Source organism: Notamacropus eugenii, chromosome 5, assembly GCF_028372415.1.
Source record: "Notamacropus eugenii isolate mMacEug1 chromosome 5, mMacEug1.pri_v2, whole genome shotgun sequence".
Lineage (NCBI taxonomy): Eukaryota > Metazoa > Chordata > Mammalia > Diprotodontia > Macropodidae > Notamacropus > Notamacropus eugenii.
The window spans coordinates 289,940,391-289,945,393 of NC_092876.1; the positions used below are offsets into that span (position 1 = coordinate 289,940,391).

General features: G+C 35.7%; 1 pseudogene; it reads left to right on the plus strand.

Moving 5' to 3' along the window:
* The first annotated feature begins 801 nt into the window (after positions 1-801).
* Positions 802-2,530, plus strand: LOC140507880 (phosphopentomutase pseudogene; annotated as a pseudogene).
* Positions 2,531-5,003: the final 2,473 nt, after the last annotated feature.

The window sequence follows — 5,003 nt, forward strand, 5'->3', positions numbered from 1 at the left end:
AATTTGAACTTTACTAATAAATTGATTGCTCTTGAAACTTTGTGCCTCAGTCTACCCTATTGTTACAGTTGGAAGATAGCTTTAGATGGAAAGGCACTAGCAGTTATGAGGACAAAGACAGGCTTCCTGGAGAAGATCGTATCCAAGCTGAATGTTAAAAGAAGTTAGATAATCTGAGTCTAAAGTTGGGGACAGCCAATATAAAGGCATAGAGATGAGAAATGGAGTATTTTGTGTGAGACACCACAAGTAGGCCTAGACCTGTATGGTTCTACCTTATGTACCATGATCACAGTGAATCAAGGTGAATAACATATAAGAAGACTGAACAAGAAGGACATGGCTAAATTGTCTAACAAACAGCAGAATTTATTTATGATACAAGAGGTAGAGCCCTTGGAGATGATTAACTGGGGGCTGGGGAATGAGTGGCATGGTCAGACGTGTGCTATATTAAAATTACTTTGACTGCTGTGTGGAAGATGGATTGATTAGGAAGAGACTTGAGGAAGGGTGCTTACTGAAATAGCCTAAGTGAGAAAAGATAAAGGAATGGAATACCATACTGGCTATATGAGTGTTGAAAACGGTATGCATGTGAGAATTGCTGTGGAAAAAAATATTGTAAAATGTGGCAATCTACTGATTCTGTGGGGTGAATGAGAAAAGGAAATCAAGAAAGCCATTCTTTGTTCTGATGTTGGGTGACTAGAAGTCAGCAATACTGCTATGTAAAGGGAGACTGAGTCTGAAGAGGGCAGTCATGTTCATACACAGCTGGATAGAATGACTATCAGGATAATGGTGGAAGTGGCAATAGTGTCAGTAGTGGAGGTTGATGGCTCAGGAGGGGACTCATGGCTGGACCAGGTGGCAGCCCGGTGGCTTCAGTGGAACATGAATCCTAAAACTTTAGAAATGAAGGAACAAATGACTGCTGATGATAATAGACAAGGACTACAGAAATGTTTTGGTTACTGGATGGAGTTTGAATGGCTGACCTTTGAACTGGAATGGGACCAGGAATTGCACAGATGAATGACTTACTCAGGACTTGTACGGATATGAAAAGAGAAGTGGTGATGAACTTTGATGCTTGAACTCACTCATCCAGTGAGGTAGCTGCAAAAGGTTTGCACAGCTAGGCACAATAGCTTTTATCAGTCAAGGAATTCCTGTGTATCTCTTTTCTAATATAACACCAATTTCTTTTGTGTCCTATGTTGTCTCACATCAGAACCTTTGTGTAGGAATCATGATCACAGCTTCCCACAACCCAAAGCAGGACAATGGTTACAAGGCCTATTGGGGTTATACAGCTTAAATCATTTCTCCTCAAGACAAAGAAATTTCTCAAGCTACTGAAGAAAATCAGGAACCATAGACTAAAGTGTCAGAGGACAGTATAATTAATAATAACCTACCCCCTTCTTGATCCATACTCTACAATCAATAGTGATTACTTTAAAAAATATTGCTTTCATGGAAATGTCAACAAATCATCAACAGTGAAATTTGTCCATGTTTCCATTTGTGGAGTGGGCCAGAATTTTGTACAGTCTGCTTTCAAGGCATTTGACTTGATTCCTCCCAATGCTGTTCCTTAGCAGAGAGCTCCTGATCCAAATTTCCAACAATGAAGTACCCAAATCCTGAAGAAGATAAAGGTATCTTGACACTATTATTTGCTTTGGCTGAAAAACGTAATTATTTTAGCAAATAATCCAGATGCTGATTGATTTGTATTAGCAGAAAAGTAAAAAAGTGGTGAATGGAAAGTGTTTTCTGGAAATGAGATGGGAGACTCTTTTAGGGCGGTGGCTCTTTACCAGTTGGAAGGATAAGAATTGAGATCAAAATGCTCTTAAAGACATGCTCAAGTTATTTAACAGTTTTTTCAAAGATCCTGAGGGCCATTGCTTTAAAGGAAGGCTTTCATTTTGAGGAAACATTAACGGGCTTTCAGTGGATGGGAAATTGAGCCAAGAAACTAATAGACCAGGAGGAAACTGTTGTGTTTGCATTGGGAGAAGCTATAGGATGTGTGTGCTATTCTTTTGTTTTGGACAAAGCCAGTGTTGGCAGCATGGCTGTTACAAGGGCAGTTTTCTAGCAGCTAAGAATTTGTCTTTGGCATAGTAAGTAAAGACATTTATACTGAATATTGCTATCATATTTTAAAGGTTTTGTATTTTATTCACCATGATCAAAACATCAAAAATGTATTTGAAAACCTTAGAAATTATGGAAAAGTACTTACCCAAAGATTTGAAGTTTCTCGAGATAGAAATCTTACCACAGGCTATGGTAGCAGCCAACCTGACAAAAAAACCATTCTTCCCACAAGTGAGTGGCAAGTATGAGGACCAGTCAAATAGAGCCCTAAATCAAATATGCTGAACTCTGTGTGCCTCCTGGAAACAGTGACCATGGACAGCTAAAGAAAGAACTCAGTGATCTTGTCAGTTTCAGTAAAGAATATTTCTGTCATCCAGAAGAAAAAAATAAGTTATTGGCTAAGTCAGAGTAAGATATTACTACACTACTCATAATTATACTTCACTTGCAGTTATATTAAACTTATAAAGCAATATATTTTTCCAGACCAAATAATGCCAATTGTTATCAAGATGCTTACATTTTTACAGATAAATACATTTCTTATTTTTTCCAGTTTGATGTTTTCTATAAATAGGAATGAACCATCAGGTATTGTAAAACATTAGTGTTTTCAAAACTTTGAAGTATGGTATTATCAGAACTAAATGTAAAGTTTTTCTATGGACTTCAGATGATACTGCAGTTTAAATGTCTTCATTTGTACAAATAACTTTTTTTGTCATGATGTTGACTTTCTCTCTTTTCTCCCTCTGTTCTTCAATACTGGTTTAATGGAAAACACTCAAAAGTATGATTGTTTACATTTTTGAAAAAGGACAGTTCCTGTCTATTGTGTAGGATGGCAAACTTTAGTTACTCTGTATGTTTCAGCTTTCATATTAAGTATAATGCTACTTAAAATGTGAAAGGAAATAACAAAATAAATGTTTTATTCACAATCAGGAGAACATGCAGTTTGGGGAGACATAATACAGTGGGGTCAAAGCTAACTGCAAAGAAAAGAAAAGTGCTTGAAAAGTAGTGATTAACTACTTTTGTTTCAAAGACACCATTGTATGTTGCAAAGATTCAAAAAATCTCAACATTTTTTATGTTCTTTTAAAATAAAAGATACATATTTACTTGTTCTGCAGTTGAAAATAATGCTACTTAAGAAAAGGTATGGTTTTGAGGGAAATATGAGTTTTGTTTGGGAAATATTGCTTTTGAGATGCTTACAAGATACCTAGTTTGAATATAATAGGTAGTTGGAAGAACAGTAATGGAGCCAGGAGAAAGAATAGTATTAAACAAGTAAATCTAGGACTAATTCTGCATGGACACCATAGCTGAATTTATGGGAGCTGGTGAGATCACCACTTGAGAAATTACAGTGAAATAAGAAAAGAAAGCCAAGAGCAGAAAGTCTCAGGAAACATTCCTCGTTAGTTGTAATGGCATATGACCAGTGTTTAGAACAGTGCCTGGCCTATAGTAGTTTTTACGAAAAATGTTTACTGATAGATCGATAGATAGATTGATTAAAATTCAGAAAGAAAATGAGAAAAATTCCTTAGACAGGTAAGAGAAAAGCCAAGAGAGAATTTTTTTAAAAATCACTACAGAAAAGAGAACCCAGGAGGAATTATCAACAACATCAAATCATGCAGAGATTGCAAGAAAAATCATAACTATGAAGGAGCCATTTAATTTTGACAACTAACAAACAACTGTTTGGAAAAAATAATTTCAGTTAAACAATGAAATTAGAAGCCTGACTGAAGAGAGTTTAGTAGAGAGTAAGAGAAGTGTGTGTGTCCTTCGTTGCCGAAGAAGACCATACCATCAGAGAAGTAATGACGATTTATACTTGACTTTGCTTTGAGTGAGGGAGGGCTATGCAGATCACCAGCCTCACATCTCCTCCAGAGCCATCTGAATCCAGTGACTGGATATTCATTAGGATGACTGGAGATGATCCAGGATGAATCAGTTGGGGTTAAGTGACTAAGGTCGCACAGCTAGTGAGTGTCAAGTGTCTGAACTCAGGTCCTCCTGACTCCTGCATTGGTCCTCTATCCACTGCATCACCTAGCTGTCCCCACGAGAAGTAAAGACATTGATTGTAGGCAATGTTTATTTCAAAGAGTTTACCTGAAAAGAAAAGAGATATAGCTGGAGACTATGGTATGATATAATGAGTATATTTTAAGGAATGGATAAAAAATGGATATGGTAGTATATAAGGAAAAATAAATGTTAGAGAGACAATAGAGATGATAGTGAATAGTTTAAGAATTAACAAGAGATAGGGAGCAAAATTATGTATAAAAAATTTCAATTACATCAATTTAAAAATATTTTAGACAAATGCAACAAATGTAGCCAAGATTAGAAAGAAAGCAGAAATTGGGGGAAAATTTTATCAGTTCATCAGATAAATGTCTCATTTCTAAAATACATAAAGAACTTTGTTAAATCTATAAGAATATGAGCCATTCCCCAATTGGTAAATCAACAAAGGATATGAACAAGCAGTTTTCCAGTGAATAAGTAAAAATAATTTATAGTCATATAAATACTCTAAATCATTTTGATTAGAGAAATTCAGATTAAAACAACCTTGAGATATTTATACCTACCAGACTGGCTAAAATGACAGAAGGGAAAAGTGACAAATGTTGGAGAGGATGTGGAAAAATTTGGGACAATAATTCAAACCATTTTGGAGACCCAGAGTTGTTAAACTACCTATACCCTTTGACCCAGCAATAACATTACTGGTCTATTTCCCAAAGATAATTAAAGAAAAAAGGAAAAGAAACTATATGTTTTAAAATGTTTATAGCAGCACTCTCATTGGTGGCAAAGAATTGGAAATTGCAGGAGTGATCATTAACTGG